Source organism: Sorex araneus, chromosome 2 (assembly GCF_027595985.1).
Source record: "Sorex araneus isolate mSorAra2 chromosome 2, mSorAra2.pri, whole genome shotgun sequence".
NCBI classification, from domain to species: Eukaryota; Metazoa; Chordata; class Mammalia; order Eulipotyphla; family Soricidae; genus Sorex; species Sorex araneus.
In genome coordinates this window covers 110,819,493-110,843,453 of record NC_073303.1, presented here as the reverse complement: position 1 = coordinate 110,843,453, position 23,961 = coordinate 110,819,493, and the positions used below count along the sequence as shown (strand labels likewise).

Below are 23,961 nucleotides of genomic sequence, written 5' to 3'. Positions count from 1 at the left end.
TCTTAAGTTTAGAAAAATTCAACCAATAAGATCACACCTAGTGACAAGTCATCTTCTGTGGTTTCTTCATGGAATTTTATGACAAATCTGGATAGAACCTTGTAACATTCACCAGTACGTAGAATCCCAAATGAATGACTTTTCATAAATTTTACCAAAATAGTTATACATAGAACCCCTGAGGGCTAAAATATTATCACTTTCTACACTGACCAAGTACAGTTGGTATTAATAAACTCAGAGTACTGTACCGTTAAGAGTATTTATTGAGCATTGGCTCAGGAATCATAAATTGAACTGTTTTGCATCCTGCACTCTGGGGATTCATTTCACCTCTGCACGAGCAATGATTCCTTCTGCTTTTTCTGCTGTGTTCTAGTTTCTCTGGTGTTCTAGTTTCTTTGGTATAAGTCATTGTTTTATTTGCATTTCTCCAATGGTAAGTTATAAAGAACAGATTTTTGTATACATATTGACTATTGTATGTTTTCTTTGAGGAAACTCATGTCTTCTCCCTATCTTCCAAAGGCATTATTAATTTTTTTTGAAATCTCTGTTTTAGTCTTTTAAGGAATTATCATACTGCTTCTCAGAATATCTGCACCAATTTACATTTCTACCAACAGTGTATGTGGTGTTTTTCTTTACACATTCTTACCAAACTTGTTTTCTTGTTTTTTGAGTAATTTCCACAGTCATAAGGTAACATCTCATTGTTGTTTGACTTACATTTCTCTAATAAAAAGAAATGATGAACATATTTTCATATGGCTATTATCAATATTTATGTCTTCTTTGGAGAAATGTCTTATTCTATCCTCTGTTCAATTTTTTTATTTGTTGGGTTATTTCTTTTTATTTGTAGCCCCAGCAGTGCTAAAGATGTCCAGGGCTACCTCCTGAAGATTTTTAGTCAACCAGGCCTATGATCCAGTTCAAAGGCCTAAGGATGATGTATTGCTTAGGGTGTCAGGAGGACTACCTGGGCCACCCCTGAGGTCCACAGTGGCCTCAAGGGCCATACCTGCAGTGCTCCGGAGCTTTCAGGGCTGTAGTCCATAATTCTTGGGGAACTGTACAGTGCCAGAGACAAATCAGGAGTCAACTGCATGCAAGGCATGTATCTTAACCCTCGTACTATCTTTCTCCTCCTTCCACCTTGTTTATTTTGTAATTGCTTTCCTGTTGCTATTGAATTTTATTATTTCTTCATTAGCACTGTAGCACTGGCGTTGTTCACTGATTTGCTCGAGTGGGCATCAGTAACGTCTCCATTGTGAGACTTTTTGTTGCTGTTTTTGGCATATTGAATGCACTCGGTAGCCCCTTGTTGGATACTTGATGTGCAAAATAGCTTTTGTTGTTCTATAGGTGTCACTTTGCTTGATGCATGTTTCTTTCACTTTGCAGAAACTTTTTAGTTGGCTATAGTTCCATTTATTTATTTGTTTATTTATTTTCTCCTACCTTTGCTACTATTGTTGTGAGTGAGTAGGGGCTGCACACACTTGGTTGTAGTGCTAGCACACTTCATCATGGTGTTCACAGTGGGTTACACATTTTTAGGTGTGCTGTTTGCATATGTGCTCATTTAGTTAGATTGCTCACGTATAGCCTAGCTGTACTCATTTAGATTGTTCATGCATAGCCTGGTTGCAGTGTTTACCAGGGTTCACTGTAGGGTCACAGGTACTCACTGAGAGCTGGACTTTCTGGATATAGTGCTCGCACGCCTTGATTTGTGATGTTGGCATACATTTTAGTGGCAGGGCTTGAACACATCTGGCAGTTGTGCACTGGATATTTTGTACTCTGTTGTGTCCCCAGGGATCACAAATAGCAGTTACCAGGATCATGCTCACTGTATGTGGATAGCACCAGTCATTAAACTCTGTTTTATACTTGCAGGGCAAGTACCTTTATCCCAGTGTCTCTCTATTTATTTATTAATTTATTTATTTAGGGTCTCTTGCCATTGGAGTTGACTTTCAACACATCTCTGTGTTATTAGATGATATCTAATATAGGAAAGGATTGCCTATATTTCCATCTATATTATATTAGGTCTTATGTATGATTCTTTAATAATCTGAATTAATTTTTGTGCATAACATTAGTAGTTAGAATGAGACCTCATTCTCTTACATGTGATATTTCAACTTATGAAAGAGGCATTCCTTGCTGCAGGGTAAACTCTTGAATTCTTTGTTGTAAATTAATGGTACATATATGTATGGTTTTATTCCTATAATTTTTATTTTATACATTTTAAAAAACATCTCTATTATGATATTTTAATTATGAATAGTTTGTGGTACAGTTTGATGCCTTCATCTTTGTTCTGTTTCTTTAGGAGTATTTTTGCTGTTTCTGCTCTTTTGCATATCCTGATAAATCTCATGATTTATTTTGGTTCTATTTCTGTGAATAATGCCTTTGGGATTGATTCTGATAGGCATTGCATTGTTACTGTATATTGCTCTAGGTAATATAGTAATCTTTATTATGTTTATCCTTTCAATCTGTAGTTACATAACATCTTCACATCTCTTTGTGTCTATTTATTTCAACAATGTCTCCTAATTTTAGTGTACAAACATTTTGCTTCTTTGCCAAAATTAAAAAAAATAATTATTTACTGTTTGCTTTCTACATATCAGACACGGTATTACAAGATCCATATATTTCATTGAATCATATATATATTATATCTCTTAACATCCCCAAATTTCAATGGATTGCTGTCATTGTTACCAGTTAACAAATAAGTACACAAAAGATGTTGATATGTTGAGTATATTGAGAAATCTCAGTGGAAAAGATACAGCTCAACCACAAACTTTCTAATTGACCCATATTCATTCATAAAAAGTTATGAGCATCTTGAGAAATCCAATTCTTATTCTCCAAGCACAAGTTCACCTTTATCCTTAACATTTCTGAGTCTCCAACACAAATCTGTTTCTAACTTTAGCATTTTGTATTTTCTACACTTTCCCATAGGACTTACACATCCACTTCTGGAGAAGTAAAGTTACTTTATTTCTTTTCTAGTTTCTGATGGTTATTGGCATTTGTGGCATTCCTGTAGTGTGGCAGTGTGATTCTAATTTCAGTCTTTTTTTTTTCTGCTTTTTGGGTCACACCCGGCGATGCATAGGGGTCACTCCTGGCTCATGCACTCAGGAATCACCCCAGGCGGTGCTCAGGGGACCATATGGGATGCTGGGATTCGAACCCGGGTCGGCCGCGTGCAAGGCAAACGCCCTACCCGCTGTGCTATCACTCCAGCCCCCTAATTTCAGTCTTTATATGATTTTCTTACCTGTGTCTCTATCATTGTATGCAAATTTCTCTCCTTACAAGCACACTCAGGCCTTACCAATATAGTATAAATTATTGCATTATTTATATCTTGATTACATTTATATCCTGATTACATTATCTTGATTACAGTTCTAAATTATTTAGCTTTCTTTGTCTCAGGGAATATTAGTATAAAGGGAATTGCAGGGGTCACTTGGCTAACTCTTTTTCTATTAATTAATTTATTTTATTTTATTTTTTTAAAAAATCACTGGCATTTCATTAAATCATTTTAAAAATGCCGTTTATATTTTCTTTTTAAAAAATTTTTATTAGAGAATCACTGTGATGTACAGTTACAAACTTATAAAATTTTTAATGTGGAAGAAGTGGCAACCATTAGTACAATTCTATGATTAAAATGGATTAGATAACAAAGTTGCAATATTAAAATCAATAGGTCTGGAAAATAAATTCATGTGAACATTGTTATATATCTGATCACAGAGTTGGTAAATCCTTGTCTAAGAATTTATTAAGCTTTTTGTTGCTTCAGGAGGGGTCCAGACATTTCCAGATCTATGATCTGAGCTAAGGAGTTGACAAATCCCCAGACTTGGGAGGTGGGTGGGGTTGCTGGGGCTTCCGGAAATATGGGAGTTGGGGAGAGGCTATCAAACCCGACTACGAAAAAAACCACTGGAGTTCTCAACCCTGGCACAAGGTACCTGAAATTATTCAGAGATTGGTGTCTCTGCAGAGAATATTAGTGGATGCAGCTGCTGGAGCCTTGGTTTGGTGGGTATTTGGTCTGCCTGCCTCCAATGGACTCTCCCAGGTTTTGAACTGCTGGGACTGGCTGTTCCATAATTTTTAGTTTCAGTGTGCATCTCCTGGGAAATTTAGTCGGGAATCTGATAGTAGAGGGTGGATGAGTGACATGGAGGAAGATGTGGAAGGTGAGCTTTTTCTTTCTTTTTTTTTTTTTAATAGCTGAGGACGTAGAGGTCAAATGAATTGCCAAAGATTAGAGCTTGTTAGCAGCAGGGCAAGACCCTGAACTTGGATTGGTTAGTCCTTCATTCAGTGTTTATTCCTTAGGTTGTACCACTGCGCCATCAAATTAGAGCATTTGATTTTCCACTCGGAATCGCCAGAGCACTTTGACTCTAATTAGCAAATGCCACTAACCATATCAAACTTAACCAGGCACATGGTTTGAAGTCAATTACATCTTTGTGCACCATAGCAGAATAATCTAGCATTTTCTCCTTCAGAGGTCAGTTGGTTATGACACACCTATCACCTCTGCAATGGTGCCAATAGATTGTTCTCTGCAGAGATGCATGATCCCTCTATGTTTTCGTGAGGAAAGAAAACCATTTTTATCTGAATAATTCTTAGTCACCTGTATTTCCACTTGGCCTTCATGATGAAATTTTTCACATAGCACCTTCTCTAGGTGACAAAAACAGAGTACACTGCACATTCTAGGACTTTCTCACAGGGCCATCGGTCCATTCTCTTTCACTAGGAATCTTTATTTTTTCATATCCACTGTGCAAAATAAACAGATTTATATCGACAGTATACCTTTGTCAGGACATCATCCTTGTTAAAATGAGCCTGAAAGTATTATACACTGTACCAAAAGCAGGGCGCCATATTGATTCTCTTTAATTTAATATATTTAATGTCAAAGTATAGAATATAGTCTATGAAGTACTCAAGGGAAAGCTTGCCTGTAAAAAACTAAGGCTCGCCGAGGGGTGCGAGCACTCTCGGGCTCTCCGGGCGGCTCTGTCTCACCGCCCGCATCTGGTGCCCCGGAACCGCTGTGTGTGCTGTCGGTCAAAGGCAGGCGACAGAAGGAAGAAGGAAGAAGGCCAAACTGGTTGCTCGATCCGTTTATTTCATTCTCTCTCCCTGCTTCTCTCCCGGCTCTCGGTCTCTCTCTGGATCTGTCGGTCTGGCCCCCGTGGATCTGGCCCCGTGGATCTCGCCCCCCAACCCACTCTTACAGCCTAGTTAAATCTCCACAGCATGAGGGGGTTGGGGCGTACACATACGTGTGGTCCCCATCAATAGGGTAAGGTTCCTTTTCCTTAGGGGATGATTCTCCTAGGACTTAATTCTCTTTCAGCAGGAGGATCCACCCAAAGGCGGAGTCCCATGAATGTGTTTCTCTTCTCCTCAGCCAGCAAACATATAAGAATTCATAATATTAATTATTTTGTATGGACACAATAAGAGATGCATTAAAGCTTATAGAATTGCTCTCCTGGGGCCATCTCAATCTCAGACTACAGTGCTCAGACCAGATCAGTCTTTCCTATCCCTGTCAGGGTCCCAGTCTCTTAATTACTATTAGATCATGACAGCATTTGTCTATGATCAAGCTCTTAACTTATAGTTAAGAATTAGGCACTTTGGCCAGGCCCATCTCGATGCCAGGGTAGTACATAACTCACTGCTTGTCCTGGATCCTTCCCGTCCCACGTCGGGGACCCTACTTTGGGGTGCTAGGAACTGAGGGCAACTGAGGCTTAAGTGGAGAAAGCAGATGCCCAGGAGGGAATAATATTTGAGGCCAATTAATTCCCAATTAATTCCCATTTTATTATGTTATTATAAAAACATAATATCGTCTTCTCGAGTCTATACAAAACAGACATAGCTTTAAAGTAAATTATTCAAAAGGCACAAGAAGAGGGGAAAGGCAATATTAACTTATATAATATAAATTCAGTATCCTAGGAAGGTCTGACCTTGCAAATTAGCAGAGTCAGATTAAGGAAAAGCCGCGGATTAACTCTTTTGGGGAAGAGAGCATGGAGAAGTGATTATAGCTAAACAAAGGGATGGGAGAGATTCGGGAACACCTTGATGGGTGTGACTGGGGTAAGCCTAAACTCCAGGGAAAACTGGGAAAAGCTACTTGTGGCAAGGAAGGAAAGGACAAAGTAATGTCATTCTACACTTGCCTTTTGCTTTTTTATATAAAGTAAATTTTTAAAATAATGGCAATCAGTTTTATGAACAGAGCTATGCTTGCACTGTGCACTGGACTTGAGAAGCAGACAGGAAGTGTCTAAGTAGAGAATGATTAATATGATTTTAAATGTGCTTTGCCAGCAACCGATTTTCTGTCACACTGATCAATTATTGAAGATGAAATTCTCATACCTACTAGAAATGAGGATTGTTATTTAAGGGAAAGAGATGGTGCTATCTCTCTGTGCAGAGTTTTATTATTTGGGGCCATACAGCTAACACGCTAGCTGTGATCGACACGATGATCCAAGTTCCATCATTTCTATGAGAGGTGGGTCACACAGCCATTGCTATCAGAGAATTAAATTTAGATGGGTATTTGCTTGATAAACTCAACTTTTCCAATTCTCCTCAGCTAAAAACCAGGAATAATGAACACTGAAAAATCAACGGGATAAAATAAGCCATTACAAAATCAACTAATGTTAAAGACTATGATTTTGGGTCTATTGATTATTTTTATTTTGTTTGCATAATAAAGCCTTACAAGGTGACTGTAGCCCAAAACAAGACTATCCAAATGATGTCTCCTTCACGCTTATCATCTTTACCATTCTGTTATTATTCAACTCATGTAGCAATACTTCGGGTCTGCAAATTTTCAGAAAATAAAATCTGGGAAAGCTTTTTGTGTGAAATAACCTATGGGAAACTGAAGACAATCATAGCAACACCACTTACCCAAAATGGGCTCTCATATTTCCCATAGTCACCCCAGCATCACTCAAGCTCAACTAACTTTGTCAACAGAAACTTGAGTCCACATTCAAGATCTTCCCATCTGTCCCAGGTTGCCTCCTAGCTCAGAGGATTTGAGCCACTAACTTTGTATGCCTTTCAAAATTCTAAGCCAATAAGACATATGACCATATTTTTTATGTCTCAAAGTGTCAGGCAATCTTTGGAATATTATCCTGTGTGTAACACCCCCTCTTTCTAAAAGAGGACATTAACATTCACAGTGCTGGGGTCTGAGAGATGCTACAGCAGCTAGAGTTTTTCCCTGGCATGAGATCAATTTAGGTTTGATACCTAGCATCCCACATGGTTCTTTAAACCCTATCAGGAGTAATTGAACACAGATGGGTGTGGCTCTGCCCCTCAAAAAATTTTGGTTTAAATTCACTGTGCTTCATACACAAACACACACACACACACACACACACACACACACACACACATACATAACATTTACATATTGCTATATTTTAGATGGGTAAAGCTACATTTTTCTCTTAACCAGTCTAGGGAACCAGTAAAACGATTAAACATTAAAAATAATTACGCTCTCGGACACGCCCTCCCATCCCCCGCTTCCCGCCGAACGGGGTCCCCGACATCCTGCAGCTGCCCCGCCCCGTGTCCTGAGTGTCCCGCCTGGCTATCTAACAGGAAGACACTGGGGGCGTGGCCTATATCTTAGGGGGCGTGGTCTCAAAGTTGGCGTGGCCTCCTGTCCAAGCGGCTGCGGTTATTCTTTGTTACCTCAGCATAATAGTTACTGTCTATTTCTTTGAAAATCACTTTAGCCATCTCAAACACTCATGCAAAATATCCATTAGCTTAGTTTGACACTATAAAAGCTGTCAGTGAATAAGGGAAGTTTAGCATAAGCAGAGCCCCTCCTTTCCTCAGCAAGGGGGAACAAGAATAGATAACTACAAAGTTCCAAATCTATACTTCCGTAACAATGTGAAGAAGCAGCGAAAATCCCCTCCACGAAGAGAGGGAGAAGAAAAGATTCCAGAGGGGCTGGAGTGATAGCACAGCGGGTAGGGCGTTTGCCTTGCACGTGGCCGACCCGGGTTCGAATCCCAGCATCCCATATGGTCCCCTGAGCACCGCCAGGGGTGATTCCTGAGTGCATGAGCCAGGAGTGACCCCTGTGCATCGCTGGGTGTGACCCAAAAAGAAAAAAAAAGAAAAGATTCCAGAAACATCAACGGGGGCTACTCACATCTACGACCTCTCAGATAAACAATTCAGAGAGGAGATCTGTAGGAGAGTCGACCTACTCCAAGCAACCATGAAACAGACATCCTATAAATTGAGGGAGGAGATGAATGAAGCACTGGAATGGTCTACCAAGAAAATCCAGGAAGAAATGAGAGCAGAAATCTCTAACTTACGAACGGAAGTCACACAAATAAAGGAATCGGTAGATGAATTAAAAATCTCACTAGATGCCCTCAACAGTAGAATGACTACAGCTGAAGACAGAATCAGCGACCTGGAAGATGAGCTGCAGAAAGCTTATAGACAACAACAAATCATGGCCAAAGACCTCAAAATGGCTATAGAGCGAATCAGAGCCCTGGGGGATGACTTCAAGAGGAACAACATAAGAATCATTGGAGTACCAGAACCACAGGGAAGTAACCCCAATGAAAAAAACACAGTCAAAGACATCATTGCTAAGAAATTCCCAGAGCTGGAGAAGGCAGGCATCCAGATACAAGGAGTCCGAAGAGTACCAGCAAAAAGAGACCCGAATAAAAAGACTCCAAGGCATATCATAGTCAGAATGACGGATGCTATGGATAGAGACACAATTCTGCAAGCAGCAAGGTCAAAGAAGGAAATCACATACAAAGGAGCACCCCTCAGATTTACAGCAGACCTGTCAGAGGAAACCCTCCGAGCCCGAAGACAATGGTGGGACATAGTGAAAAAACTCAACGAAATGAATGCCTCACCAAGAATACTTTATCTGGCTAAACTCTCACTCAAACTCGAAGGAACCATACACTATTTCTAGAATAAACAACAGCTCAGGAACTTCATAGACTCAAAACCAAACTTGAAAGAAGGTCTAAAGGGGCTACTGTAAGACAAGGAGGAGCCCCATAAAAGCAACAAATACCACAGAAATATGACACAAAATCCTATCACAATAATCTCTCTCAATGTCAACGGCCTAAATGCACCCATCAAGAGACACAGAGTGGCAAAATGGATCCAGAAATTAAATCCAACATTCTGCTGCCTGCAAAAAACACACCTGAACAAACAGAGTAAACATAGACTCAAAGTCAAAGGATGGAAAACAATCCTGCAAGCAAACAACTCCCTTAAAAAAGCTGGAGTGGCCATCCTGGTATCCGACAACATAGACTTCAGGTTGAAAAAGATTAAAGGGGACAGCTAAGGTCATTTTCTATTTATCAAGGGATATGTACAAATGGAAGAAATCACACTCTTAAACGTATACGCTCCTAACGAACGACCGGCTAAATATTTAAAACAACTCCTAACAGACTTCAAAGAGGACATCACTAACAGCACAATTGTAGTCGGAGACTTCAATATGGCCTTATCACCTCTAGATTGATCCACAAGAACAAAACTCAACAAGGAAACACTGACTCTGAAAGAAGAAATTGAAGAGAGAGGCCTAATAGACCTATACAGGGCCTTACACCCCCAAAAGAAAGAATACACATTCTTTTTCCAGTGCACATGAAACATTTTCTAAAATAGACCATGTACTGGGCCCCAGAACATACCTCAATAGAATAGGAAAAATAGAAATTGTATCAACCATCTGTTCAGACCACGATGCGCTGAAGATAGAAGCTAACCACTCACCGACACGGAGAACCAAATCAAACACCTGGAAATTAAACAATTCAATGTTGAACAATGAGTGGGTCAGGAAGGAAATCAAGGAAGAAATCAAAAGATACTTAGAAACAAATGAGAATGAAGACACGAGCTACCAAATCCTATGGGACGCAGCTAAATCCGTGTTAAGGGGAAAATTTATAGCTCTCCAAGCATTCCTCAGGAAGGAAGAAAGGGCCCACATAGATAGCTTGACATCACGACTCAAGACCTTAGAAAAGGACCAGAAAAAGGAACCCAAACCAGAACGAAGGAAAGAAATAATAAAAATTAGAGCAGAAATTAACGACATCAAAACCAAAAGAACAATCCAAAAGATCAATGAAACAAAGAGCTGGTTCTTCGAGAAAATAAATAAGATTGATAAACTGCTAACAAGACTCACAAAGAAAGAAAGAGAGAGAGCCCTAATAAATCGAATCAGAAATGAAAAGGGGGACATCATCACAGAAACCAGTGACATACAAAAGATCATTAGAGACTACTTTGAAGGCCTATACACCACAAAATAGGAGAACCTAAAATAAATGGATGAATTCCTTGACTCCTACAATCTCCCAAGACTGAACAAAGAAGACTTGGAATACCTGAATAGACCCATCAATGTTAAGGAAATTGAAACTGTGATCAAAAATCTCCCCAAAAACAAAAACCCAGGCCCAGATGGTTTCACCGGTGAATTCTTCCAAACATTTCAAGAAGACCTGTTGCCAGTTCTCCTCAAACTTTTCCAGGAAATTGAAAAAAAAGGAATTCTCCCAAACAGTTTCTATGAAGCATACATCTCCCTAATGCCAAAAGCAAACAAAGACACCACTAAGAAAGAAAATTACAGACAAATATCCCTGATGAACACCGATGCGAAGATTCTCAACAAAATATTAACAAATAGGATCCAACAGCTCATCAAAAAGATCATACATCATGACCAAGTGGGATTCATTCTGGGGATGCAAGGATGGTTTAACATTCAGAAATCAATCAACATAATCCATCATATCAACAAAAGTAAAGATAAAAACCATATGATCATATCAATAGATGCAGAGAAAGCATTTGACAAGATCCAACATCCTTTCATGATGAAAACCCTCACCAAAATGGGGTTTGGAGGAACTTTCCTCAAGATAGTCGAAGCCATTTACCACAAGCCTACGGCAAGCATTATCCTCAACGGGGAAAAATTAAGGGCCTTTCCTCTAAGATCAGGTACAAGACAAGGTGCCTGCTCTCACCACTTCTCTTCAATATAGTACTGGAAGTACTTGCGAGAGCTATTAGACAAGAAAAAGAGATTAAGGGCATCCAGATAGGAAAGGAAGAAATCAAACTCTCACTATTTGCAGACGATGTAATACTATACCTAGAGAAGCCTAAAGCCTCTACTAAGAAACTCTTAGAAACAATAGACTTATACAGTAACATTGCAGGCTACAAAATCAATACCCAAAAATCCATGGCCTTCCTATACACAAACAATGAGGCAGAGGAAAGGGACATGAAAAAAGCAATCCCATTCACAATCGTGCCCCAGAAAATCAAGTACTGTTGGGGACTGCTCAGGACCCTGAACAAAAGAGGACCCCGAAACCTTTACCCTGGACAAACCGGAAAATTCCATTACCAGCTTTGCATAACCTGAGGCACAGGTGCCCTTGTGACAAAGGAAATAGGTAAACTCAAGAGGTAAAAGTAGCCCAGGGCAGTTAACTAAGAGACCCCAAAAAGCCTGTAAAGTAAAGTGCCTTCCTCTACACTAAAAGCCTTGTGCATTCCTCCTGCCAGATGCTCCTGCCAGATAAACCCTTGTCTTCCTCTCCCCACTATTTCTCAACCTACTCTTGGAGAATGTTGTAAGCCCACCAAAGTACGCCCCGAACCTTTCCTTATTTGGTCTGAAAAGACACTTCCCTGATGATTGACAACTTATGTACCAACCCCCTGCTAAGAAAAGTATAAAACCAGCATGGCTGTTAATAAAGTTGCCCTTGATCGGCATGTGTCATCTTGGGCCCCCTGTTTACTAACCTCACTAGTCTTATTTCAGGTCGGGACCCTCACAGAATCCACCCAGTTAGGAGCGCTTTCCACTGCTGTCTCTCCACGGGCAGGAGAGATCTCCAGGGGAACTCGCAAAGTACCTCGGAATCAGCTTAACCAAGGAAGTAAAAGACCTCTTCAAAGAAAACTATAAAACGCTACTCCATGAAATAAAAGAGGACATGAGGAAATGGAAACATATACCCTGCTCGTGGATAGGGAGAATCAATGTCGTCAAAATGGCAATACTCCCCAAAGCATTATACAGATTCAACGCGATCCCTATAAGTATACCCATGACATTCTTCAAAGAAATGGATCGAGTAATCCTAAAATTCATATGGAACAACAAACGCCCACGGATAGCTAAAAAAATTCTTGGGAAAAAGACGATGGGAGGCATCACCCTCCCCAACCTCAAACTTTACTACAAAGCACTAACAATTAAAACAGCATGGTACTGGAACAAAGGCAGAGCCATAGACCAATGGAACAGGGTGGAATATCCCTACACACAACCCTAAATGTATGATCATCTAATCTTTGATAAGGGAGCAAGAGATGTGAAGTGGAGCAAGGAAAGCCTCTTAAACAAATGGTGCTGGCACAACTGGACAACCACATGCAAAAAAATGGGCTTAGACCTCGATCTGACACCATGCACAAAAGTCAGATCAAAATGGATTAAAGACCTCAACATTAGACCACAAACATAAGGTACATTGAAGACAAGGTCAGCAAAACCCTGCACGATATTGAAGATAAAGGTATCTTCAAATGTGACACGGAACTAAGCAATCTAGTAAAAACAGAGATCAACAAATGGGACTACATTAAACTAAAAAGCTTCTGCACCGCAAGAGATACAGTGACCAGAATACAAAGACTATCCACAGAATGGGAAAGGATATTTACACAATACCCATCAGGTAAGGGGTTGATATCAATGGTATATAAAGCATTGGTTGAACTCTACAAGAAGAAAACATCCAACCCCATCAAAAAATGGGGCGAAGAAATGAACAGAAACTTTACCAAGGAAGAAATACGAATGGCCAAAAGGCACATGAAAAAGTGCTCTACATCACTAATCATCAGAGAGATGCAGATCAAAACAACCACGAGATACCACCTCACACCACAGAGACTAGCACACATCCAAAAGAACAAAAGCAACCGCTGTTGGAGAGGATGTGGGGAGAAAGGGACCCTTCTACACTGCTGGTGGGAATGGCGACTGGTTCAGCCCTTCTGGAAAACAATATGGACGATTCTCAAAAAATTAGATATTGAGCTCCCATTTGACCCAGCAATACCACTGCTGGGAATATATCGCAGAGAGGCAAAAAAGTATAATCGAAACAACATCTGCACATGTATGTTCATCGCAGCACTGTTTACAATAGCCAGAATCTGAAAAAAAAAACCCGAATGCCCCAGAACGGATGACTGGTTGAGGAAACTTTGGTACATCTATACAATGGAATACTATGCAGCTGTTAGAAAAAAGGAGGTCATGAATTTTTTATTTAAGTGGATCGGCATGAAAAGTTTCATGCTGAGTGAAATGAGTCAGAAAGAGAGAGACAGACATAGAAAGATTGCACTCATCTATGGCATATAGAATAACAGACTGGGAGACTAACACCCAAGAATTGTAGCAATAAGTACCAGGAGGTTGACTCCATGTCTTGGAGGCTGACCTCACATTCTGGGGAAAGGGCAACTCAGAGAAGGGATCACCAACTATAATGTAGTCGAAGGCCATGCGGGGGAAGGGAGTTGCGGGCTGAATGAGGGCTAGAGACTGAGCACAGTGGCCACTCAACACCTTTATTGCAAACCTCAACAGCTAATTAGAGAGAGAGAACAGAAGGGAATGCCCTGCCACAGTGGCAGGGTGGGGTGGGGGGAGATGGGATTTGGGAGGGTGGGAGGGATGCTGGGTTTACTGGTGGTGGAGAATGGGCACTGGTGAAGGGATGGGTTCCTGAACTTTGTATGAGGGAAGCATAAGCACAAAAGTGTATAAATCTGTAACTGTGCCCTCACGGTGGTTCACTAATTAAAAATAAATAAATTTAAAAAAATAATTATAGTAAAATCCACAAAATATCAGCCATCTCTTGACAATATTTTATGCTCATACTTTTCTTAAAGCTAATGGAAGTTTTGCCCACAGAAAGATATAAGTATGGAAACCTGGAAAGAAAACCAATATTTAAATGTGCTGATTAAAATCCAATGCTCCCAGATGGCAAAAATAAACAAAGTAGTATTTAGAGTAATATGCAACTGTGGCCAAAGCAAGTCAAATATTATATTTATTCTTCCTGATTTTATTTGTGTCAAAACATCCCAGATATGGTTCCCGGGAGTGAATTGTTCATTCTACTCTAGTATGGGAATGAGCAATGTCCAAAGTCGATACACTTAGTGTCCAAACACAAACAGATGAAAGGAGAATGATCCCTGCCCTCACTGTCTCATTGAAACCTCACAATTCTCCTAAAACTTATTCAGAAAACTACCATCATTCTACTTTCACAGAATATAAAGCCGAGGTAAAAAGGTATGTAGTCTGCCTCACTTATACTGCTTCTTCAAATACATAGAATTCCCAAAGTTGCTGAGAATACTTGAAGTTAGAGGATAATTCTGGAGTCCTTTGGATCCTGCTGGCTCTTATTACACAAGGAAGACATATCAATTCTCAGGATTCTGAGTGGTATTTCTAAGAATTGAGAAACACAAGATCTTAAATATTCTTGTCTACTCTTCTAATACATCACAAATGAGCATCTCTTATTACACGCAATCCTAAGGGCTGTTGACTATTTCAGGATTCAACAAACATACATTCTTGGTTTGGGTTTCACCATTTTATTAGAAAACTTCCTCTTTGTCAGTTATTCAAGTAAGTCTTGGCAGCCTCCATGCCTGACCTTTGCCATATCAACAGGTCCAGCTTCACATATTCTGGATTGCATGGCTATGTGACAGCTCTAGTCATTTTATTTCACGGTACACACAATTATACTTCCTGTCACTGGGTGATGACAGACAAAGGAAGGAGAAGAGCAACTCCCTGCCTAATTCCTCAGAGAGTCCCAGTCTCAGCACAGCAAACACAATTGGGAAGACCCATAGAAGCCCACCCAAGTGATAACAATAACAGAAAGCTCAACCAGCACCAACCAGCACTGTAAGTTCTCAGAGAATGACTTTATGACACTGTGGTGAGCATGTTTACTGAACATAATGACACAATGGCACAGATAATCAGCAAAGCATATAAAGTATGACAGCAGAAACAAGAAACCTACGAACAGAAATGATGAAATCAAGAGTTATGATGATTAAAAAAACTCAATAGAAGGTCTGAGCAGCAGAATAACAGCAGTTGAGAAAAAGATCAAAGAGCTCCAAGTTGAGATGGAGGAAACTTCTATGAAATAAAAGAAGGTAGAATAAAATATGAAAAGAAATAAGTAGCACACCAGACAGAAAACTATGCGATGAGTTCAAGGTGAACAAAATTAGAATCACTGGAGTCCCTGAAGAATAGGAAGGTGGATTACTTGATAAAGAAACACTAGATAAATAAATTGTTGGTAAGAATTTCCCAGATTTACATAATAAAGGCACTAAGATCAAAGAGTCAGAAAAGTCCCAGGAAAATAGACATAAAAGAAAATCTTCAAGACATATTGTGTGCAGAGTCACAAAGGCCAAAGAGAGATAGATTTTTAAAAATTTATTCACCATGAGACATGCAGTTACAAAGTTGTTCATGATTGAGTTTCATTAATATAGTGTTCAACACCCATCCCTTCATCAGCATACAATTCCCACTAACAATGTTCCCAGAATATTGAAAGTAGCAAGAACAAAAAAAGGAACTTAGGTACCAAGGAAAGCCCTCCACTCCCCCAACCCCACAAAAAAGAAAAAATTCACAGCAGATCTAGTAAATGAGACTCTACAAGCCAGAAGATGATGGAGGGATATAGTAAAAAAGCTCAATGAAATGAAGCAATAGCACAGCGGTTGGGCGTTCGCCTTTCACGCAACCGACCCGAGTTCGATTCCTCCGCCCCTCTCGGAGAGCAAGGCAAGCTACCGAGAGTATCGAGCCCGCGCGGCAGAGCCTGGCAAGCTACCCGTGTGTATTGGATATGCCAAAAACAGTAACAATAAGTCTCTCAATGAGAGACGTTACTGGTGCCTGCTCGAACAAATGAAATGAATATGTCATCAAAGATAAATGCACTCTATCCAGCTAGACTGTCATTTAGATTTGAAGGAATGCTGCAGAACTTTAGGGATGGGCAATTCATAGCCTTAAAATATTTAGGGAATCTATAACCTTCGGGCTATAGTTTAGGGAATTTATAGCCTTAAAATGAGTTTTGCAAAAAGTTTTGCAAAAAGTGTTAAAGGAGTGTCTTGAAAAGACAAGATGAATTTCTCAGCACTTGGCATTGAGTATGACATTCATCCAGAGCACTTATGGTTCCCTCTACTAAATTAAGAAAGGTTTATTTTACTCCTAGCTTGGTAAGAGATTTTATTTTCCCCCTTTTTTAAAAGATTTTTTAAAATTGAATCACTGTGAGATAGACCCTCACAAAGCTGTTCATGATTATGTTTCAGTCATACAGTGTTCCAGCACCCAACTATCAGTGTACATCAGTGTACATTCCCAGCATCAGTGTCCCCAGGTTCCCTCCCATCACCCCTGCTCCAGCCTGCCTCTATGGCAGGCACTTTTCTTCTCTCTCCTGCTCATCCTCTCTTTCTCTCCCTCTCTCTCCCCCCGTGAGAGACTTTATACATTTTCAATGATGCATTTATTTTTCAAACATATTGAATGTAACATGTCTGGTCAGGTGTTTTTAATATCTATAGTTTTATTACAATATTTTATTATTTATTTAGTATTATTATACTGCATATACTTAAGTGGTATTTGTAACTATTTTCTAACATAAAACCAAAATTCTCTTAGGATAAAACAACACTTTTTCACTTTTATATCCCTATTCAGAATTTTCCCTTAAAATTTCCTTAATTCTCCTCACTCCTACTAAATTTTATATTTGTAGGACTTACGTATTTCACCTATACTTTTAAATGCACATTGTAAATGTGTATTTTAAATGCACATAATTATTCATATTATTTTTTAAAGTTTATATACTTGTAAAAAAGATATAATGCTTTTGAAAATAATTCTATCAATTTATCATTGTTTTACAATTTTGTGGAATTTCAAGGAATTACTCTACACACACACACACACATATATATATACATATATATATATATGTCAGTGTCACTATTTCCACAGTAAATTCAAAAAAAGCAATCTATCACCCATAGTTGGGGTTAAATAAAAGAAACAGTAAAGGAACAACAAGTGATTAAAATAATTGGAGCTAGGGATTTTGTCTATAGAACTGAGTCTACACGGAAGAGATCCTAGGGGCACTGGTGGAGAGAAACAGGTTCTCTGACGTTGGGAGGGGCACTGGAATAATAAAAATATATTTAATAGTATTGTAAATCCTGGTATCTCAATAAAATGGCTAACAAAATAAAAAGGAAAACAAGCCTCTGGAGGCTGTAGTGCCTTCTGAAGAGGGGATGACCTGGCATTCTTCTCTATTCAAATTGGTGTGCCTCTATCACCTCTTGAAAAGTTCATATTTTTCCAGGTGTTTATGAAAGTGACAAAATTCACAGTATAATTTACAAATGAGAAATGCTTTCCTCCTTTCCTGAGATAGGTTCAGAGAATCAGAGTGGCTTGCATCCCAATCTTTGAAAGTTTGGTTTCTTAAAAATGGTTCTACCTCACTAACTGTAGGGAAAAATTCAATTAAACTTTATGCTATTCAACTTTTACTCCTTTAATTGCAAAGCAAGCACTTTAACCCCTGTATTACTTTTCTTGCCGAATCTTTTACTCTTAATAAAGCCCCACACCCCACAACTTAGTTCAGAACAGTTAAACGTTTCATTTGACCGAAACCCCTTACCTAACCCTTTATTTAGCAGTGGTTAGCAGAAAAAGAAATTAGTATATATGAAAAACTCCTGAAAATCAGTATCAAGAACAGAACTGAATGGAAGAGAGTCTGAGTTCTAAGTTCAGTTTTGTAGGAGGACTTGGAATTCTGTTCTCAGACAAATAACAAGGACTGTGAAATAGGTTTGCTTCATTAAATTGTGGCAGGAAGAATTAGAGGGACAGTGTTTTCAAAACACAAAAAGTAATTAGGAAAATATTCATCATTCTACTAATTGGGTCAAAACTGTTTACTGATGCACGTAAACTGATAAACAAAGTATGTTGTTATAGGCTCACTTACTAACATGGGATGATTCTGGCTTGCAAATCTTTGTTCTGTGAATGATAATCACAAGGCATTCTACATAGTCAGATTTTTGTTTGTTTAATTGACTACTAATGCACTCATTCACTCATTACTTATTTTTTGAGTGATGATTTACTATTTATTTAGCACCAGTGATACCAAAGATGGTTCAAACACTGTTGATCATTTATCATTTCACTAAAACAACCAATATATTTTGAGTGACTAGTTACGTATCAAGTAATGGAGCTATATGAATCTAGAATCTTGATATTCAAATTACAGTCTGGAAACCAGGCAGCTGTGTCCACCTGCCATTTGCTAGAAATACAAAATTTCAAGTACCATCCCAGACACACTGACTCAGAATTTTTCTGTTGACAAGATCTTTTGGTAATTTGTATGTATCTGAAAACATGAAAAGTACAGCACTAAAAATGTGTATTTCATAGTGTAGTTTAATGAGAAAGAATGAACTAATAATTGGGAGGCCTCAGTGCTACCAGCTGCCAACTTTCTGCTCTATGCTACCTAGCTAAAGCAAGGTGCCTATCTATGTTATGCCTCAATGTATTATTTTTCAAAATGGAGATAATAATATCTGTCTTTCCTCTTTCATGTACTATTATGAAGATCAGATGAGAAAATTGTTGCAAAAGCATCAGTCCCATTCAAAAGCAAGGCATTGCTCTTATAACGTTTAAAGGATTTGGAGAAGCTTCTGGTATTGTGCCTGGCTGCTCTGTTCATGAGCACGGATTTGATTCTGATTTAACAATTTCCTGCATTATGATTCTATGTTAAGGTGTTCTTATCTCCAGGATGCAGAGATGTTTAAAACATAACTAGTGAACTTTTTAGCTATATGTACATTTACAAAAAAATGTTTAGGTAGATACCACTTTATGCATTCAACTAATTTCAATAAATTTTAGTCAGAGTTTGACTGCTAAGAAAAAGTTCTGGATGCATTCTCACTCTCACTTCTGTCTTGTCTGTTTTCTGACAAATAGGAGGTAGGTTTGGGGACCAGAATGATTATATGTTTTTTTGTACATTTCTTCCTAAAACATCACTTGTATTAGGATTTTTTACTATAGCACTGTTGTCCCTTTGTTCATTGATTTGCTCAAGCAGGTACCAGTAACATCTCCATTGTGAGACTTGTTGTTACTGTTTTTGGCATATTGAAAAAGCCACGGATAGCTTGCCAGGCTTTTCCCTGCGGGTGGGATACTCTCGGTAGCTTGCCGGGCTCTCCAAGAGGGATGGACGATCCCTCCACCAGTGCTCATGGTGAGATTGTAACCCAAACATGAAAGCTTGTAGCTATCTCTCGGTGATTCAATAAAATTTAGAAAAAAAAAAAAAGAGGGACGGATGAATCTAACCCAGGTCGGCTTCATGCAAGGCAAATGCCCTATCCACTGAGTAAAAAGGGCGCCAGCCCTTTTTATTATAATATTTTATTAATTTTTTATTGACCCACAGTGAGATACATAGTTACAAAGTTGTTCGTGATTGGGTTTCAGTCATATAATGTCCCAACACCCTTCCTTTCACCAGTGCACATTTCCCACCACCGATGTCCCCAGTTTCCCTCCCGCAACCCTACTGCCACTGCCAGCCCTTATGGCAGGCACCTTTCTTCCTCATGAAGCCCTGTAAGGAGGGTCAGGGGCCTGCAGCTGTGTCCCCATGCTTCAACCCCTGAGAGCACTACCCCACCAGACTGGGAAGCCTCTGCAGCATCCAAGGGAGCGAAGGAAGGGCTGAGACAGACAAAGCCCATGTACCAGATCCAGAACCCGGGCATGAGCACCCGGTCCTGCGGCCCTAGACCCCTGTGGGCCAGGCCCAATTGCTGCACCGGGGCTGCATGAAGCACGGCAAAAGCAGGTGGATGATCAGATGAACTTATGTGACAGTGCCATTGAGTACCTTTGGACCAGACGGATGTTGTGCTGATCAGTGTCCTGGGCCTCCAGGGCACAGGCAAGTCCACGGTCGTGTCGTTGCTGTCACGACCCCCGAGGAGGACCAGACGGCGGATGTTTTTGGGACCCAGAGTGCGGAGTGGAAGGAAGGAGGCAGCAATGAGACCAGCAATGAGACCAGCGGCATCTACTTCTCTATCACCTAGGAAAGGGTTGTTTTTCCTGGACATGCAGCTTATCTATCCTGAGCCCCTTCAGCCTGGACCATCTCATCAACAAGGACAGCGAACTGCCCCTGGAGTCCAGCCTGCCCCGCCTACGGGGAGATGAGGTCCGTGCAGGTGGCCGGCTTTCCTCTTCGCCGAGCGCCGCCCGGTGATGGTCCAGCAGGACGGGGTCCCGGACCTCAGTCTGTGCAGAATTCCGCAGACGGCCGAGAGGGTGAAGCCCCCCGCCCCGAGCCGGACCGCTGGACTAAGGCACTGAGTACTACCCTCCATTATCCTGCAGAACAAGGCTCGCCCAGCGGACTTTTGTCCCCGCAGTTGCGACAGATGCGCCTCACGGTGCACCAGCTCGTGGCCCGCTCCCACCTGCACTCCGAGGGCACCCAGTCCACGCTGCAGTGCAATATCTTCCCGAGACTGACTTTCTGGACTCGGAGGTCAGTCTCCTCTCGACGCCTTGCGTGGCCAGCTGGGCTGAGAGCGAGAAACCTCTGGGAGCAGGCCCGGTTCCAGCCCTTCTCCCTGTTCCGCGGGTCCCGGGCCACCCCAGTTTCCAATTGTTGGTGAGCAAGTTTCCACAGCCAAGCGATGTCCACGGCCCTCCTGCAGCTGTCACGCATCATCCTCATCACGAACTGGTTCCAGTCCGTCACCCGGAGCTGGCATGGGGTGAGAGAGGCCTCAGTCCTCTCGAGCACAGCACCTGCCAGCCTGAGGCTGGGCGCAGTGTCATTGCAAGACGCAGATTGGGTCCCCAGTGGATGCCGAGGAAGCAAAGTCCTTCCCCTCACGCACAAGGACATGAGCCAATCAAGGCCACCCCCTCCCCACAGCCCCTGCACCCAGGCCCTCGCTCTTGGTAAGCACTGTCCAAGGGGTGACCACGGTGAGCTCAAACACAGGCAGTGCCTTTTGAGGGATTCCCCAACCCAGTCGGTTTTAAAGGCGCCTGGGCTGTGCCTGGCAGCCCAGGCTCCAGCTTGACCTCTGTCTGCGGGGCCAACAGCGGGTCCCATGCCCCGGCAAGGTGGGTCTGGGGGACGCCTGTGACTAACCCCACTCCCCTGAGATGTCTTTTTTGGGACACATCCTCTGCAGGCCCTCGAGGCCCAGGAAGCAGATGAAAAGGGTCCCAGGTGAGGCAGGGGCCTGAGAAGGATGCCGTTTTCTTGGCGTGACCTCCTGGGCTCTCATCTGGGGCATTCTGGGCGAGTGCTGCGAGTCTTCGCGTCTGCTGTCACTGGCCCAGTAGAATGAGGACTCAGACATTAGGTGACAGCATTAATAGATTTGTAAACCATAAGAGATTTGTAAAACCAGAACATAACCAACCAATTATTGTCAACTCTGGAGCGATAGCACAGCAGGTAGGGCGTTTGCCTTGCATGCTGCCCACCCAGGTTCGATTTCTCTGTCCCTCTCTGAGAGCTCGGCAAGCTACTGTTGTTGGAGAAAAATTTCACTAGATGACTGAAAAGTGATGATTCAGCTCCAGGTGGAATGTAGACCCAACACACTAACCATCAAAGTAAAGAATTCAAGTACACATAACTGAGACACAGAAACTCTTTTTACTCTTAAGATTTGTAAAGGTTCTCCAGAAAAAAAGCTTTCAAATGTCTGTCTACAGCTAGAAATAATTATTTGAAGAGAACAGGATTTCAGTGAGCAAAATACTGCTAGCGTTCAACTGACAAGAGCCACCTTGAGCCTTCTTTCCTGTTGCTTATGGCTTCTGAATTGTTATTCAGATTCTACCACTCAGCACGTGAACACCAAGGCAGTGTACTCAGTGGAGTAACAATGATTGCGTGATGATAGAGAGCAGAAAATCAATCTGAAGAAATTAAGTTTTATTAATGAACACTTAAATGGTGGGGTAATCACTAGAGTGAATTCTCCCATCAAAGGTTCAGCTGACCTCTGTTAACGTTAAATCCCTAGCCTTCCTATTGCAGTGTTTCATTTTAAAAAGTGAATTAATTGACTGTCTAGTGAGCCAGATACTACAGATTCTTACTTCTGACTTAACAAGGAGAATCTTAGATTGGAGATTACCGAGAAAATAGGTGTGTGTGTGTGTGTGTGTGTGTGTGTGTGTGTGTGTGTGACAGAATGTCCTCCTTATCTAGGCTCTGCTTCCACAGCCACAGAAAGTGTATAATTGTGAAGTGACCAAGTTATCCCTGCCAGGAAGGATGGAGAAGAACAGCATCAGAACGAGAATTAACTCCTTTGTCTTTCTCAGTGAAAAATGAGCAAGAGGAACTGCTATAGTGGAGGAAAATCTGTGAAGAACAAGGATCATTGCCAAGTGTCATCCCTAACTACATTCTGCCCTTTCTTCTCTAATGGTGTTTCAGTTTGTTTGTTTCTATTAGAAGGGATGAGTCTTGAAAATAGGTAAAAGGATATACACGATCAACTTTCAGTATCTGTATTGCAAACACCCTAATGCCCAAAAGGGAAGAGAGAGAGAGAGAGAGAGAGAGAGAGAGAGAGAGAGAGAGAGAGAGGAGGAGGAGGAGGAGGAGGAGGAGGAGGAAGAGGGAAGACAGAGGAAGGTAGACACCATAGGGGCAGGTGTGTGTGTGAGGGGTGATATGCAGAAGGGAAACTGGGGACATTGGTGGTGGGAAATGTACACTGGTGAAAGGATGGGTGTTGGAACATTACATGAGTGAAACCCAATCATGAAAAACTTTGTAACTTTATGTCTCATGTGGTTCAATTAAAAAAAAAAGTTAAAAAAAGAGAAATGCACAACAAAATATGAGAACAAAGCAAAGATGCCCAAGGTCAAAATGATTGAATTTTTAAACCAACAAACACAAAGCAAAATAATTAAAGGATTATTTCTCCCATAGACACTCTCCATCCTAGATCTCCACGGTCCTACTTCAGGCTCTTCACCAGCCTCACTGATTATTTACATTATAATTATTCTTTATTATTGTAATTTTACTTTATTTCACAGATAGACATTGAATACCTACTATGAATTAGGTAGAATATAAGGTCCTTTCTCTTCATGCTATTTGTTTAGAGTGAGGGAGGCAATTTCTACCCTAATAAACAAAACAAGTTTTTTTAAATAAGTAATAAATGGAAGAAACAAAATGTAAGAATTTGGCCCTTCTTGTTCTTCAGCATGAGGTTCCCATGAGGTTCCAGCATGAGGCATCTCACCCCTTCAGGTGAGGTTCCCCTGTGGCCTATTCCACTGGATCTATTCCAAACAGGAGGTAGAGCTCCAATAATGGGAGGCAGGCCCCTCCCAGGCAGGTGGGTCCCAGCAGGCTCCACACTCAGACTGTGACATATTAAGGGCCCATCCCACAGCTTCCTTCTGATCTGCTTACTGCTCCACCATTCCGGGTGAGTCTTGCC

General features: G+C 40.9%; 1 pseudogene; it reads left to right on the top strand.

Moving 5' to 3' along the window:
* Positions 1–19,992: 19,992 nt before the first annotated feature.
* Positions 19,993–21,555, top strand: LOC101548659 (nonsense-mediated mRNA decay factor SMG9-like; annotated as a pseudogene).
* The last annotated feature ends 2,406 nt before the right edge of the window (positions 21,556–23,961 follow it).